Below are 18,945 nucleotides of genomic sequence, written 5' to 3' on the forward strand. Positions count from 1 at the left end.
TGGCTTATTCAAAGATGATAAAGAGTAAAAGTCTTTGCGTTTGTCGTCGCCTGTATTGTCCTTGACAGGGTGGGTGGGGCATATTGTCTTTCAGAATTTTCTTCGCCTACTTGTAGGGTGCTGCCTGCGTTATGCATAAATGGTCGAATTTAGTGACATTCGTAGGCAATTGGAGGACACATTTTGGGAAATTGGAAAGCGCTATGGTGAATCTTGGGTACGCCAGATTTAAAGTTATTAGCTTGGTCGAGGGTGGGAGAAAAATCAAAACTTGGAATTCGACTTGACACTCTCTAGCTTCTTCTCAAAACCAAAAAAAAATCTTCCTCCATTAAAGCCTGAGCAGATTTGTTTACTTTTTCTAGTTTTCATACATGAATTGCAGTCTATGATAAATTTATTTAAGATTTTGTATCAATCTCCATTGCTTTTAGGAGATTTTTATGGGGTTTTTGGGGTTGTGTTGCCTTTTTTGTTTGTGTCTTCTCCTTTATGGAGATTCTTTATGCTCTCTCATGGAGTTTCTTTGTGATCTCAATGGAGATTTGAAGAGGAAATCAAGATTCAAGACTTTGGGCATACTACTCTCATATTTTTATGAGAAAATCTCTTTTTCAAGAAGAAAAAACCCTTTCAAAATGGTTGGATTATAATCTTAAAACCATTCTATCAATTTTAGGATTGTTTGGTACTCTTTTTGGTAGTTTGTTACTTCTCTTCACAAATTACTCTTTGTTAGTACCTTTGAATTGTAATTTGATTTTTGAACTTGATGTACTTGGAATCCATGTAATCTGTTTTTTTTATCATGAATGAAATTTATGAGATTTATCAAAAAAAAGAAGAAAAAAATCGACTTGAGGGAGAATAAAAAGCATGATAAAAAGGAGAAGCTAATTTATGTGTAAAAGTGAGCAAAATGAAGTTGTTTGGTGGAAATCGTTTTCGGCTTCCAACAAAAACTATCAACTTAAATTAAGGTATCTATTAGAATGTTGGATAAGTGAGTCACATAATAATTGTTTTACTCCGCATTTTAGAAATAAAGCCACATGTTTTTGTGTACGGCAAAAATTATCAAGTTTGAGCTAAAGTATTTATTAGAATGTTGAATAAGTGACTTTATCAGAATGTTGAATAAAGCCACATTATGACTTTATCTCTAAAATATGGAAAAAAACAATTACTCTAGGACTCATTATTTTTATTTTTTTTGTCAAAAAAATAAAAATAAATAAGTGAGTGAGTCCTAGAGTAATTGTTTTTTTCTATATCTTAGAGATAAAGTCACAATGTGGACACCATAATGCTTTCTCTTAAAGCAAACGCAACGGGGATTGGTCACTCTTATATAAATTAGTGTGGTCTAGTTTGGCTCACCATTAGAATAATTATTCCCATCTTCGTAAATTAAGATTGGGTTCTAATTCATATGACATCGAATGAGAAGGCCGTACGACATATAATATGTTATTTGGACGATATAATATTTGCCTTATAGATTATTCTAATATCTACGTAGAATTTCGATCACCCATCTGTATTAAAATAATAGATTAAAAGACTTTTAACAACACACTTTGTGTTTTTTGTGCGTTTATTTAAGTTTATCCCTATAATGACACACTACTAACGTGTTTTATAGGAGAAAATTTTCTCTTAAAAGATGTTGATAATCATTTAACTGCGGATACCTGGACCAGAAGCCTGTAATGATATGAAGGATTATTGTGGTCTCATTGTATTGAATGCTGAAATAAAGAAGTATAACTAGATTTTCTGAAAACCTAGAGCGATAGAAAACTCTCAAACCTAAAACCGTTACCTGCTCCGATTTGATCTCACGAGTGCATATCGGAGCAGACCTTTTATACTAATCTCATCGTGCATGCTTTTATTTCCTCTTCTACTTGATTAACTTTAGTTTTTTTTTCGGTTAGTCTTTTTCATGGATTGATTTTGTTGAGTCTGTAACAAAATCAGAACAATATTCTCTTTATTAGTATTGATCCTCTAAACAATATTTCTCTTTATTAATATTTAGTATCATATTTGATATTGATTTCGTTTTTAAGATTTGGATTTTCTTACTAGGTTTTCTACTGAGTTAACTTTTTAAGTGACTGCAATATAGTTTTTGCTTTTGATTTTCGTATCGGGTTTGCATGCTTTAATTTTTAGGTACAAATGAAAGTTGTTGGTTGGCTTTATTTCAACTTTATTCTAGAATTCAAACCAAAATTATTGTGACTCTCTGTTTGGATTTAGTTTATCATCTGTTTGGGTCTTTTTTAGGTTCATAAAAATCGGGGCTCAATTATTCTTATGTCTCTTTTCATTTGGTTTTGAAATCGGCCTTGATAAAGTTTCGACAGGAAAATGATCAAGTTCTCTCTAAGAGAACACAAACTACAGCAGAAACAACTTTAAATGGATCAAATACTCCATCAGTAACTTCACCAAAAACACCAAAGACTCCAGCAGCAACACTAGCTCCAAAGACACCAGCAGAACATCGATACAACAGATCGATACCGAAGAAAATTTAGACCAACTCGGACCGCCCAAAGATAACCAATTATGATTATTTTTGTCACATATGTTACTTTATTTTGAAAAAATATCGTGATAAATGGTTGGATCTATGGATCCTTTTATGCCTTTGTCATATGTGTTACTATGATTATGAAAAAACATTTGAGAAATGATTGAGTCGTCGGATCATAACTTCTCTACTGTTAGTAGACTTGTTTTTTCTTTTTCTTTTTTAATCTGCAAAGAAGAAATTTAATGATAAAAAATGGTATAAAAGTTATCCCACCGTAAACAGAGTACAAAAGGAAAAGAAAAAAGTTGGTAATAAGCTACCAACCTACACAAGATTAAATTAGATATTACACCAGTCTGTCATAACAGTATAATGGTTCACAGAAACAAACTCTTTAATACCTAAATCTCATTAAATAAACAATAGATAGCTTTGTTGACAATTGCAATGCCATTGCTTCTTTTATCTGAAAAGATTTTTGCATTCCTCTCATTCCAAATGCACTACAACTGAACTTGGTGCATTATGATGCATAACACTTGTTTGTAAATTGTTAGTAGACTTGTTAATCAAATTGGAAGTGTTATCTTTAGTCCAAAAAGACTATCTAAACTAGGGCTGTCAACGGTTCCGGGTCCTCCCGGGTAGTACATGGCCCAGAACCGGACCCGACATATCAGCGTCGGTTCCGGGTCCTAACGGTTCCGGGGCCGGTTCCATAATGTGTTGGCCCAGAACCGGACCCAGTAAAGGTCACGGGTAATCACCGGGTCCGGGTACCCATCGGGTAAAAACACAAACTTATATCAGTTATATGACTTCCCAATTTTATGGCTCCTGAATACTGAAAAAGGATTATTCAACACCTGAAAAGTGACCATCTTTAACATACATACAAAAGTAGAGTAAACTTGAGCTTAGAATCCTTAGATTAGGAAAATCAAAGTTACTTTCCTAGCTATAAGTAAGAATCTGCCATTATATATGATAAATATTAAATACAAAAGTTGGCAGACATTTTTTTAGCCGATAACTACAAGTAACGCCAGCCCTAATGGCTAATATAGTCTGTCGTATTATAACCACAAAAGTTGACAGACATATCATTCTATAAAGTGTAGAAGCCCCAAAAGATAAATGCGTTTCCTTCACAAATACATATACAAAAAAGAAGGATGTAGTTCGCACTTCGCATGTTCTTTGGCTATGCCTATATAATATATATATATACCAAAAAGAAGTTCCAACCAGTTCACTAAAGATTTCACCATCATATTTCCAATTGTTCCTGCAAGAGAAACAAAAACAGTTGATCATACCCAATTCAGAAACCACCTCAAAATTATTATCACTACCACGTTCTCTACCAAGTTTAAGGAAATACATTACGCAAAGACAATGTGCTACGAGTAAACAAGTACAAATCTTGCATCTTCAACCAAACAACGTGTACAAGTAACCATATCACAATCAAAGACCTTGCCTGTGATGAAGCAAGAGTTTCTTCCATGATTGTACTCACCAAATATACAACTAGCTAGGGCCAGGACCACAAGCAAACATTAAAATTCCCAAATATACAACTAGCTAGGACAAATATTGTATAGACAGACACAAGTCAAACTTTCTTATACTGTACTAACACATTTCGACAAAGTTTAAGGAAATACAAATTTGTGCATTCCAAGGTTAGCTGGTTATTTTACCTTAAATTCATAGTCAGTCAGTTAGACAATGTGCGATGTTGCATCATCATCGTCTGACTCGAGCTCCTCCATTGCCTCCAAAAGAGTCTGAAGTGAAGTACTACCTAACCCAAATCCCTCATCTAACACAATAAAATAGTTAGTTGACGTACAAGAACCATAGTAAATGAATCACTAACTAAAATTGATATAATAGCAAACATGAATTGAATATGTTACTTACTCTTCAACGCACTTCTTATCCAATCTTGTGTGCATATCAGAGCTTCAATTGTTTCTGGAAGCATTGAAGAACGAAATTTATCTACAACTCTACCACCGGTGCTGAAAACAGATTCAGAAGCCACCGATGACGCATGAATTGCTAATATATCACGAGCTATCACTGCTACAATTGGATACATTGGTCCATGAAATTTCCACCACCCCAAAACATCAAAACTAGAATCATTCAGATCAATACCACTTCCTTTTCTAATAGGGTGAACATCAGCTGATAGGTATTGCTCTAGATCTGTGCGAACAACGTCATGTTGTAAACTTTCTTCCAGAAATGCCGTCAAACCTTTCCTTCTAGAAGTAAAAGAACTTTGAGAAGATGAAGTACTACCACTACTACCAACTGAATCTTCCATGTTCACTTGATTTGTCGAAATGTTTGCTGAGTATACATGAGCTGAAGAAGCATAATGTGTTGCATATTCATTATACAATCTTTTCAAGACTTCTATAACTTCTAACTTCTTCTCCTCGATGTTACCAGGATATATTAATGGGAAATAGTAATCCAATAATTTCATTTTAAACCGAGGATCTAAAATGGAAGCTATTGCAAATGTTTTACTAGTAAGTTGCCAATATCTTTCAAACTTTTTCATCATATTCACTGCCATTTTTGAGATTAATGCATCATCGGAATCACACCACTCACGAAGTTCTAAATACAAAGAACAAGCAGTATCAAAATAAGGATTAACTGTCACGTATGACGTACCTGAAAAGAGAATGGTGACTTCATAAAAGAACTTCAAGCAAATTGAAAGACTACTTGCATTCTTCCAGTCTTCACTCATTGGAGCAACATTAAGAAAATCAGGTTCAATCTTCCCGAACCGGTTAAATGCTTCCCGAAATAGAAGTGTTGTTTCAAGCATCAGATAGGTAGAATTCCACCTTGTATCAACGTCTTGAATCAACTTTTTATCAGGAGCATTGACTTGCAAGCAAACTTCTTTAAATTTTTGTTGTCTTTGTGGTGAACCTCTAATAAATTTCACTGAATTTCTAATTTTCTGTATTTCTTCTTTAATTTGCAGCATCCCATAATCAACAATAATGGCAACTACATGAGAAGAACATCGAACATGAAATAATTCCCCATCCAAAAGTAATCCATTATCTGGTTTTAGCTGAGCAAGAAGTTCATTTACCACGACTTTGTTAGTTGAAGCATTATCCAGCGTAATTGAAGCTATCTTCTTATCTATATTCCACTTGTACAACTGCTCCATCAGTACCTTTGCAATGTTAACTCCAGTGTGTTGCCCATCCACAGCGTTAAAAGATAAAATTCTCTTCTGAATCTTCCATTCTTCATCAACATAGTGAGCTGTCAAATCCATATAACCTCTATTCTGAGTGGTACAAGTCCACATATCAGTAGTAAGGCTTATGCGACTATGTACCTTACTAAAAATCTCGTACAAATGCTTCTTTTCCATTTGATAAATCTTTATGCAGTCTGACTTCGTAGTGTGCCGCTTCACAAGTTTAATATTGGGTTGTAATGAAGTCAGCACCCTTCTAAAACCAATGTACTCTACAAATGAGAAAGGGAGTTCATGCAAGATAATCATTCTTGCAATACAATCACGAGTTGCTTCTTGGTTAAACTTAAAGTTGTAAGCAGCTACTGACCCATCTTGTGTTTCACTAGATTTCAAGAACATTTGGTTAATTTTCTGTTGTGCTCCTTTGTACGCCATACAACTATTTAGATGTTTCCTCAAACTGCTTGTCCCATTTTTGCTCTCCGCACCAATATTCCTCTTGCAGTGCTTGCATTCTCCGTGTGTTTTCCCTTTTATGAATACCTCTTGAAATTCAGCCCAATACTTTGAGGTTCTTTTGCGTTTACGTTTAGGTGACGGAACCACATCTGTTGTTGCCGCTTCTATATGATCAGAATCAACAGAATCACTTGACTCACTGGCTACAGTTTCTACTTCTTTCGGCTCTGCTGAGTTTACAACTTTACTCTTCTTTGCAGCCTTCGAAACGACAGCTTTAGGAGGCGGCATACACGGGGATTTCGAAACGGTAACTTTAGTCTTCTTTACAGGAACACAATGACCACCAACACTACTTCCTGTTTGACTTTTCATGTTGCCTCTGCAAGGAAAAACCAACAAATATCTGTATCAGCCTATCAGGTGTCATAAAGTATAAACGATAATAAATTTAACAAGCATATACAGTAAGAAAAACACAAATGTTCCAAGCATATACGCATAAACAGCATACGCATCAACCAAACACAAGGAATTAGTAGTTTATGACTTAATTGCCAAAATGGCAGTAGAAGACTTTCTCTTGTGCATGTTTGCTGCAAGCTACTGAAAACACCCAACCTTCGAGCTATCATTGATTTCTCACAAAAACAACCATAGAGTTCACATATCATTGACATTACAGGGATACCCATTCAAGCATAATAAGTTTGCCTTGTCTGTGCAAGAGAAATCATCAAGAACAAGGAAAAAAATTGATACAAAATGAAAGAAATTAAACAGTAGACTAATAAGAGATGAGCGATTCATTTCAACTAGACAATTACTAGATAAGAAATAGTATAATAACTAGACACAGAAACAAATCTAGGCCGGCCTGTTTGACAACTCTACCCACAAATCTAACTTCACTAGCAGCAACAATTAGAGCCATAAGTTCAATTATTGAATTTAGAGAAATTGAGCACACCAAATACTGATTAAAATTGAGAAATTGAAAGATACCCACTGATTAAAATTGAGAAATTGAAAGATACCCACTGATTAATCTTTAAGAATTTGTAGAGTAGCATATCATACTTTTCTTTCAGTGAAAGAATTTGAGAAACAAAGGATTTCCACTTCCAGTGTGTAGAAGTAGTTGCAGGCAGAGGCAGGAGAAGAAAGTAGATCGGAATGGGTGGTGAGCTTCTCATCCTTTCCTTTATATATGACCTAATTTTCGCTGGGGATTTTACATAATTAGACTTTATGAAATACCTGAATACCCGCGGGTACCCGACGGGTAGGATCCGGATGGACCCGTTCATAAACGGGTATATATGGGTAATTACCCGCTGGGTCCAAAGTGGTTAATGGGTCCAATTTAAGGACCCGGAACCGGACCCGAATCCATCGGTTCCGGTTCCGGACCCGGTTAATGGATACCCATTGACAACCCTCATCTAAACATGTACCACTACGAAGGAATCAGTGTGGAATGGTTAGATTCAATCATCAAAAATTGTTATGCTACTATGATGTTAAGTATTTTGTAAAACTACGTGGTCTATTTGAACTCTTTGAGTCATTTTTAAACTCTATCATACGTGTCGTAATTTTCTTGACTTGGAGTTGTGGTATTATGATGTTAATGAATGAGGCTCACTCTTTCTCGGAAAATAAAAAGAAAAACAAAAAAATAACTATATTTTCTAACATGAAGAATAAGGACAATAATACCAAATACTATCATAAACTGGTTTCAAGTAAAGGGTGCAATATTTTTATTGGAAAAGTCAAGATGGATGGTGTAGTGTCTTCTGAATATGTGAGATTAATACCAAATTATCACAACCTTTTAAACCATAGGATATTTATTCACGGTTTGCATCTCAATTCAATTTCGAATGAATACTTTGTTAGAAAGAGACATCGACGAGCATTTATTGTAATTGATATCAGACTTTTAGATAAACTAGGTAATTAAGGCCCGATGGACATCATATTTTATTTTTCCAACATTGTTTGCAAATGCTTAAAATAGATATGTTGAATGTTTTCAAACAATTACAGAAATATTATTGGATGGAAACGTTAGAATAACAAATTTCTAAATTAGAGATTAAAAATCACCATAAGTGATTTGTGCCAAAGAAAAATACAACAGAGGAGATTAAGGACTGAATGATTTGAGGCCTTAATCACTTATGTGTACTATATTTTTGGCCAAGGTGTTAGATGAGAGGTTATTTTCCCCAACTATTTTTTTTGACCATGAAAATTATTAAACTACTAATGACAATTACAATGGGGCATGTGATACCCCAAGATTGAATAATTACAAATAAATCAGTAGGCCATGAATCTACATCAACATAAAATTAGAGTAGAATGAGAACGATAGTCTTCGCATCGGAGTTGCATCGTGGGAAGATGTTGGAGTCGGCGGTCAAAATGCCTTCGATCAATGTTTTCCACAAGAAAAGTTATACTTTGATGGACATGAAAGTGTCTATAAGAACTTAGTTGATGGTAAAGGAGTTCAATGCAATATATTGAAGGCGCTAGTCAGGCATTTCAATCTATCAGAAGAGGTGTACTTCTGACGATATTTGTTTATATCTTGTCTTGTCGGCTTGATCCATAACTTCTACTACAAGAGTCTTTAGCTTTGATTGTGGATTGAAGTAGTATTCATTCTCCTCCCATGAGGATTTAGCGCTAATAATGTTAGAAAACTAAATAATAAAGGTTGTTAAACTGAAACATAAAAATAAAGAACCAAGCGGAGTTACACACAAATTACACCGAACTAAAGTACTAGAGAAAGATTTAAATAAGATTACAATAATTATCTAGCTAGAAAACAACCAAAACCAAGTGTACTTGGTAAACTAGATTCTTGAACACGAATATTAAATAATACTAATTAGGAATAGACAACCTTCCCATAGGAAACTACACTTAAGTCATCCTATTTAGTTATGTGACATTTGGAAGCTTTCACGGGATTATCCGTGCTGCAGTGATATTGAATTGTTGTTGCTGGTGTTGTTGATGTAATGTGTTGTTGCATTATGATGATAGGTTAGATTCGAAATCTTAATATTCATTTTCATGAACACATAGGACATTAACTTTGAGTCATAAACATGTGATCAAATAAGTCTAGTGTTTTAAAGAATTCATCAAATGCTAATTATCTCGTAGAAATAATTTAAACGTACTTGAAAAATATAAATGACATGGATAGTATGTGTATAAGGTACAAAAACCATTGTCTTTCCTGAATCAGTTCAATCAGAGTATGTGTACCTATTTGTAAACATTTAACCAAACCGAGTTCCAGAGTTAGCATAAATTTTTAAGTTTACGTATCGGTTTGGAAACCTTAAGACTATCATCGCTTCCAGAGTTCACAGAACTAAATCGTCTTGTGTGCCGATTTGGAAACACAATTGAGTTCAGGAAAACATAACTATTTTAGTTTACGTATCGGTTTGGAAATTAATCATGGTTTCGTAACCACGGTTCCAAAATAGTTTACATACCGATTTGGTTCACGAGTCAAACATATTTTCATATGATATACATACGAGTATGTACCACAAATATATAATTCGACATATATATAGCTACTCCAGTACGTGTATGAGTCCATTTAATACGGGTTCAGACTTATAACAGTTTTCCCAGTTTGTAAGACGGATAACACTGTCTTGTCTCCGAATATATATTTGTTATATATTTCTCTCCAAATCAATTCGAAACATTCCTGAATAACATCATTGACACATATCACTATTCCAAAGTATTTTCAAATGAAAAAACTTGAATCATAATTTGGATTTAGAACAATAAATTATCCATATCCTAAATTCATCAAGTATGGACAATTTTTCACTAAGCTTAGTCATTATATTTCGAGAACTAATTATCAAGATAAACTTGACTCAAAACTCTTATCTATGCATAATAGTCTAATCAGTAATGCGACATCGTCTTAAATGATGGAAAAGTGAATATAACTTGAAATATAGGTTGTTCAGTCTTCACTTACCTTTTGTTGATGAAGTTCTCCAAAAGCTTCGGTTGATCTTCACCTTCAAACAGTAGAACGCAATGGTGACTGCTATGATCCGGTATTTCTCAACTACATTTTTATCATAGTACGAGACTTAACTAATAATAGACTAGAAATTAAGATATATTTTTGACAACAAGATTGAGATAGAAAAACTTTTGAGTTCGACCGAGCAATTCTATAACATCACCTACACAAAGCATTACCTGACACAAGGGCTCTAGTATAGGTTCACTCCTTAGAATCTCAAACTTGTAACCATCTGGATCATCGATAAATGCAGTTATAGTATTTCCACCTTTGACATAACCATCTTCCCTTATTACTTTTCTCTTTTCCTTTACGAGAGTCAAGGTATTTGCAACCTACTCTATGAAACAAGTAAATAGAACCCTTAAATAAAGATATCATATGGAAATATTCCGAATGGATTTGATTGTTAGGCTTTTCAATTGAGGTGTTTTTGGAAGAATTCGAAGCAGTGTGGGAGTTTGAAAAAGCGGGGGTCTAACAACCACACACAATATTTCGTTTAAGCAATATGTATGAACTAACTCTAATATATTTCCAAGAGAATCAACTTGACACAGTCAGACTCAATCAAGGAAAATACATCCAAGAGTTATAGCTCTGTTTCTCAATGTAATCAGAAAATCAAACAGATAAAAATCTGCGAGCCTGATTATTTTGAGAAACAACTTGAACGGTACCAAAGATAAATTTTCAAGTGTCAATCAATTTATATCAACAACCAAAGGTTGGATTTACCAATTGATTGAACTACGCACAACATGTGGTATTTTAATTATATAGAAAATATAATTTGGAAAAGAAATAACACAGACACCATAAACTTTGTTAACGAGGAAATCGCAAATGCAGAAAACCCCCGGAAATTAGTCCATATTTGAACACCACACTGTATTAAGCCGCTACAAACTCTATCCTACTACAAGTTAACTTCGCAATGGAATTTAGTTGAGCCCTAACCAATCTCACACTGATTCCTTAGCCTATGAATCCCATCAGGACTCTACGCACTTGATTCCCTTAGCTGATCTCACTCACAAATAAGAGTTTTTACGGCCCAAAGTCGAATACTTGATAAACAAATCTATCTCACACAGAAAAGTCTATTGAATAGATAAATATGTCTCCCACATAAATACCTACGAGTTTTTGTTCCGTATTTTGATAGATCATGGTGAACAGGAACCAATTGATACACCGGGCTTATATTCTCTAAGAACATCCTAATAATATCAATCACCCCACAATAATTTTAACCGTATGGTAGCGGAACAAGATATTGTGGAATCACAAAGAATGAGAAGAAGAGCTTTGTGATTACTTTTTATCTTACCTATCGGAGATTGAATCTCGAGCAAATCTTAGAGAAGATAGTAATCAATACGATAGAACAAAGTAAGATCAGAACACGCAACTACAGAGAAAATAGTTGGGTCTGGCTTCAGAATCCCAATAAAGTCTTTAAGTCGTTAACCTATAATGGTTTTATAAAAACCTAGGTTAAAGGAGAATCGACTCTAGTCACAACTAGTATCACACAAGAGTTTTGGGGATTATGTTTCCTAGTTGCTAGAGTTCTCCCTTATATAGTCTTCAAATCAGGATTTGCAATCAATGTTACCTTGGTAACAAAGCATTCAATATTCACCATTAGATTAAAACCTGATTAGATTCAAGCTAATATCTTTCAATCATTAGATTGTCTTAGCTTGTTACACACAAATGAAATGTACCTATATTTAGACATGGGTAACCGTACCTAAATGTGTACACTTAGTGGACTCAATAATAGTTAACCGAAGTTAGTCGTATGAACACTTTCATATAAAACTTGTTCATTTTAATCACAACTAGTTCAAATGACTCAAATGAAACTAGTTATAGATTTTTTCAATTCTTTATATTCTCATAGAAGTATATAAGACACAATAGAAGCAAAATCGTTTTTCTACTCACTCGAATCAATTCACGAACATTATAGTCACGGTTTGAAAATATTGCATTTTTTATTATATAAATGTATTTATTCATGAAAAACTGATTATAGAACTTAATTAATTCAAGTATGCAAACGGGTACGCATACCTAAAGTTCCCGGTCCTGGTCTGTTCGCCAGTATGCAAACGGGTACGCACTTTGTCGTTCACGACCGAACTCAGTTGAAATTAGTACGCATACGGGTATGCATACTATATTTCTCGGACTTCAATTGTTGAATCAGTACGTATACGGGTATGCATACTGAATTCCCGGACTTGGAATATACATGTAACAGTTAGCATACAAGTATGTATACAGTGCTATATATAATAAATGGTTAATTGTTCTAAACCTTATTTTTATCATTGAAACATTCTTAGAAGACGAGAATAGCTGTCTCACACAAACTATTAGCTCCAAAGCAATTTTCAAGTGATCAAATGATCAATACGAAACATTCTCAGTTTACATCAAATGACTGTCTCACACAAATCATATAAGATGTTACCAGGCGATTTTCACATGATCATATTTTGACTTTCATCAAGAATAAAAGATGGACTTGGTTAGAAATCTTACTAACACATATTTTGAGAAATATGTAAGCGAGTTAAACTCAGATCGAAATATCAAATGTGTATAAAGTACTGTCAATATAACTATACAACTTTTGTCTCAATAATAGATATAATAGAAATAGAATTTTGAGTGATAGATGAGTTCAAGTGTCCACATACCTTTTGCTGATGAAGTTCCACAAGCTCCCCTTAGTAGTTCTTCATCTTCAATCGATGAACATCATGAAGTCTAAAGCTCAACTACATGTTCTATCCTAATCCAAGACATAGCTATAAGTAGACTAGAAATAAAGAGTTATAGTTTTAACAACTAAACTTGACAAACAATCTTGAGATAACAACGCTTGCGAGTTCGACCAAGAAGTGCTCTAACAGAGTTCGTCAGGAGGGTTGTCACCTTTGTTGCTTATTATCGCAATGAAGGGCTTAAGCAAATTCTTCGCAAAGATGAAGAACTCCCCAACCATATCACCTTTGAGGTCATATTGTTGGTTTTAATTATGCGCTAACCATATACAATATGGCATCTTCAATATGCGGACGACACCATTGTACTCATGGAGGCTAACTGCTTATAATGCTACAATTTCTTTTCGATATTAAGATGCTTTGAAGTCTTATATGGCCTTAATAAGTACTATAGAAAAACAAGATTGGTAGGAGTGTGGGAGATTGCAGAGTTACATATTTATGCGCAGAGACTTGGATACAAGATCGATTCTTTGTCCATCACATATCTAGGCTTTCCTTTGGGTATAAATTTAAGTCTAGGCATATTTTTGGACCTTTTCCTCGAGAGATTTGAAAAACGACTAACGACATGAAAGCAAAGATTTTTGTTTAAAGGATGTAGAGTAACTGTTTTGAAGTCGGTTCATTTTTTTTATTACCAATTTACTATTTCTCTTTAATTCATGTACAAACGAGCATATTAAAAGAGTTTAAGAAAAATATGGGGATTTTTTGTAACAACTCGAATTGTCCCACTTAGCCACTTTGGTTATCCAGTAATAGGGGATTTTCAACTAGTGTCGTTGTGGTCATCTGACATAAACTTCCCAGGAGGTTACCCATCGCTGAATTGCTCCGCCCGAGCACGCTTTTCTGCCAACTCTGGAGCCAATTATGCTTAAAAGTCCTCAGTGTTAGGAAAGGACAAACCATTTCCTATATTCCAATAGGAGAACACCATATTCCGAATTGGGGTATTACAATACCACCACCTTAAATTCGATCGATCCTCAGCTTCAGGATACATTCAAGCCCAGATCTCCGACTCTCTCTGTCCATCATGAGACAAGCACCTGGACTAACCCCATACAACATACTTTCCCATCCTCGGAAGGTGACTCGTTTCATTGGCTACGATACCATTTAGCCACTACTCTCTACCAATACTGTCTCAACTTAGCCACTGCAATTATCCAGCAGTTTGAGGTTTTCAACGAGCACCATTACGCTCATCCAGCAACAACTTCCCAAGAAGTAACCCATCCCTGTATTGTTCCCTCCCAAGCTCGCTTCTGCCAACTCTGGAGCCAATTGTGCTGAAAAGGCCTCGGTGTTTGGAAAGGATAAACCATTACATATATATTCAAATCAGCGAATACTACCTACCGAATCAGAGTATTACATTTTGTATGAAATAAAGCCGATGGTTGGAATGAAATACGTTAGGTGGTTTGGTCTCAGCTTCTTAAAACCTTTCATCATGTCGGACTGGCATTAAAAACCTATAATTGATGTGTTAGAGCATCACTCGGTCGAATCACAAGTTTTTCTATCTTAATCTTGTTTTCAATGTTAGATGTACAAAACCATATTTTGGTTTCTAGTATACTAAAGTCAAGTCTCAGATTAGGATTAAAGCATGGTTGTTGAGTATGAGATGTCACCGAGTAACCCTCGTAGACTGAAGACTGGCGAACACATTATGAGAACTTCAATAATAAAAAGGTATGTGAATACTGACCTATCATATTAACTCATGGAATCTACGTTCTATCTTATGAGACCAAGTCGTATGATTTTATTAGATTTAATATTTCAAAGAACAAATTTGGAGTTCAAGCTTGTCTTGGTTAAACTATCGAAGTATGATTTAAGAAATGAATGTTCATAGATCCTTAGGAAACTTAGTTATAACAATTTATTGTTCGAAAACTATATTTTTTCAAGGAAATCGTTTGGAAATTACCCAAGCAAACAACGCAAATCGTTTACGCCTATTGAAAATATTTGAAATTTATAAATGAGAGAATTACATGAAATGCTTGGACAAATACATACTATGTACGTATCTAGTCGATCTGAATTCCGGGAATTGTAGAGTTTTGAATATACCCCGGTTCGGCTGAATTTCTTAGACTTTTACTTCTTTGTTACAAGCTTTTGACAGGTGTGAAAATTAATTTTGCTAAGAGGCAACATGTTTTATGTGGTTATGATGGTATTTTGAGCGAGTTTGCTTCTTTGTTGGGTTGGTACACTAGTGTTAACCTACTAATTATCTGGTTTGAGCACTAACAATGGGAATAAAGTTCTACCAATTATCTAGAACTAGACATGTATCGGTCGTAAGGATGTTAACTATCGTAATAAGATTTTGCTTAACTAAAATTTTCTCATATTAACCATTTTTAACTCTATTAATATCTTAAACTTACTAAATATAAAATTTACATTTAACCAATAAAAGATCACAAATAACACGATTAGACACGATTTTTTCCTCCTAAGCATAAGAAAAATTGGAATGAGGATGTCTTGTTTGTGTTGGCACCTAGAAATCACATATAACAACTATTGAAGAAGCTCTATGTGGCGTTGTGGCTTAGACAAAGAATAAACATGCTCTTTAGATAAGGATTATAGTATAAAAATATGGTTCTTCAAAGAAAGTCGTTCTACTTGAATTCCTAAACACTCTCTCATTTCCTCTCAGATTCCATCATCTTCTTCTCCATTGCAAAATTAGGATTTTTGTTTTGATTCTTATTCTGATTTTTTTTAGGGTTCGTTTCATCTTTTCCTTAATCATATTTCAGTAAGGATTTTAGATTTGTATTTCGTTTTTGGTTTGGGTTTGCTTTAGTTTTGTGTTTGTTCAGTTTGCTTCAATCAATTGAAGAGTTTACTCAAGATCAGGTGCAGCAACAAGAACAACTTCAGTCTTAGTAATGGAAACAAAAATAGCTGCAACAAAACCAGAATCATCAACAACTTCATCAATCTCAACTGCTACCAAGACTCCAATGTCAACCACGTTTCTGACCTCTACAAACCGTTTTAGACCTCCATTGTCACTTGTATTGTAGTGATACAAATTAGCTTTGTTTCAGAACTAATTTGGCTCTTTGATGCGGATTGTCCCTCATGGAAATCTAATCAGGAATTTATGTTTGTAAGGTTAGAAAGGTTCAAAATTGATGGAGATACTTTAGCTTTTATGAATTGTATACGATCTTGATTAATCTATGTAATGTTTACTATATTCAAAATCGACGTTATTAATATATAGTATGAGGTTCGCCTCTTTTACGAAAAAAGTTAAAAAAAATGTTAAAAGGTGGGCCAAAATGTGACATCCATGACCATGTTTTTATATTTTGTAAAATTAATTCTTCTAACTCCATCTCCAATTATTTTTATTCTCTTTTCTCTTACCGTGAAGAGCTCCAACTCCATCTTCAGAAAATCTAAGCCGCAGAAATAGAAAAAAATTAACAAATCCACCATCCGCGTCGTTAAGACCTTTTTCTAAAAATTTTGATTTTAGTTAGAAATGTTGATTTAAAGATGAACAACAACAACAACAAAAAATCGGCTATTTCAACGATCGGCTAGGTAAAAAGGTATATTTAATCATTATTTTGAGTTTTTTTTTTAAATTCTTTTTTGAAGCAAGGTTGTTTTTAACATACGCATGGCTTTTTTTTGTTGAGGTTGACATGACGGACGGAATGATGCTTTTACTTCTCTGTCTTTAGGTACACAGTGTAAAAACAGAAAGTATTAACAAACAACGAAAAAACCGAAAAGAAGAAAACCGCCAGAACCTCTCTCACAATAACCGGCCCCCTGCTGTCCTCAGCAGGACCCACAAAAAAAAACAGATCTGACGGTTTTCCCATTGTCAGTTTTCTCGGTTCGTAAAGAATCACTGGTGTAAAAATACCCATCCCTCCCTAACAACCTACGAGAAAATGGTGATGACGAATGAATGTGACATTTAAAAAAAATTAATTTAGCTCCAACTTCTAATTCTCAACTCCAACTATTTTTACACATACTGTGAAGAACCCCAACTCCACCATAAGAAAATCCAGCCGCCGAATTAAAAAAATGATACCTTTTTCTTTTGATTTTAGTTAGAAATGTTCTTTGGGAGGAAGAAAAAAAAGCTTTCCCGGTGATACCAATGATCGTATATAATCCAGAAAAAAAAAAAAATCATCCGGTAAATTAATCATTATTTTGAATCCATGTTTTCATAAGAAAAAGTAAGTACTATCCTGCATATTTTTCATAAGAAGAATTTACCAGCAATAAAAAGGGAAAACAATATTCACTTCATCATGAGTAGTGCTAGGTTGATCGGGAAAAATCCCGTGGATTCTCCAGAAGTTGTGATAAAAGGTGGTCCCACCCCAGAAGTTAGCAGAAATCCACCCTTATTATAGCCCCAGGAGAATCCACAGGATTTCTCCCGGTCATCAACAACTTATCCCGTGGAATATACCGGGAGAAAATAAAGGGCCGAGATGTAAGCCTTCTCTGCATTTGGACGGTGAATTTTGGAAAGTGGGTCCCACTCTCTCTTCACCCGGTAGAAGCTGCGGTATCTCTCACGGTGTACATAGCATTATTGTGTCATTTCCGCTTCATCATTCATAATAATCCCCTTCATTACATTATCCATAATCCACGTGTATATAAGTAACATTCCTTTTAATTAACCAACACAAACTATCTATTACAGTAGTACTACAGAAAAAGTTACCCAAACTACCCGAGACTTTTGCAACTAATCGTGCAAATCAGCCGATTCTTCAAACTAGTACTTGCTCCAACGGAACCTCTTTTCTATCCCTACCCAAATGGATAACAGGTACCTCCAAGTGAGTCGAAATAGTAGAGATGTCTTCGTCGTGGACCGATTTGCAAACGAAGTAAACCACAGAGTGAACAACAAGCAAGAAATGAAACCAAACAGCCAACAACAAATGACAACCAATTCCCACAAATACTTCACCCACAAAGCTAATCTTGTTCCCGTAAACTGACAGGTAACAGTAAGTGAAAATTATACCAGCAAATGCGATCCCAAGCAAAACAAAGACAGCACAAGAAACCCATATCTTACCCTTAATCAGTCTCATACTCTTTGCCAAAGCTTTTCTGCCATCATGATCCTTTTCCAATACCGTAATTACAGTTGCAATATTCCAAACAACCATCGCGTAAATCAATCCGGCGAAAACAGGAATAGACATACATAGTATGAATATCAAAGATATACCCCCTCCTTTCACAGCTAAATACCATAAAAACAGCAAACCGAGAGTTGCGGAGGTGTATATAGCCACGGTAAAGGAGCACCAGAAGAAAGTGGCACTAAGTCTCCCCCATAACTTACGAAGTACACCAGCAACTTTCTTAAATGTGATGTTTCTGGAGGTATAGAAACAAGCTATGGTATACATGACACTAGAAGTTGACCAGAGACTGAAAAGGAACAGCAAGATTAATAAGAGGATTTGGGATATAACCAAACCATAAGCGATCCATCCATTTGCGTAAGGTAAGATTCGTATTTCATACAAGAAACAGAAGGCTAGAGGGAGGAGTATGGTTAAAGTGATTTGCGAAAAGATTTTCTTGTTTGCTGCTGTAAGTTTGTAGGCTTCCTTGTAGATGCCAAAGAAGCCCATTGATATATTTGCTACTTCTCTGTTCATGATTCTTCAATCCTACAGAAAATTGAAGATTGTTGAAGACAAAGTGATGGAATAAAGAATGGGTGGAG

This window comes from Papaver somniferum, chromosome 10 (assembly GCF_003573695.1).
Source record: "Papaver somniferum cultivar HN1 chromosome 10, ASM357369v1, whole genome shotgun sequence".
NCBI classification, from domain to species: Eukaryota; Viridiplantae; Streptophyta; class Magnoliopsida; order Ranunculales; family Papaveraceae; genus Papaver; species Papaver somniferum.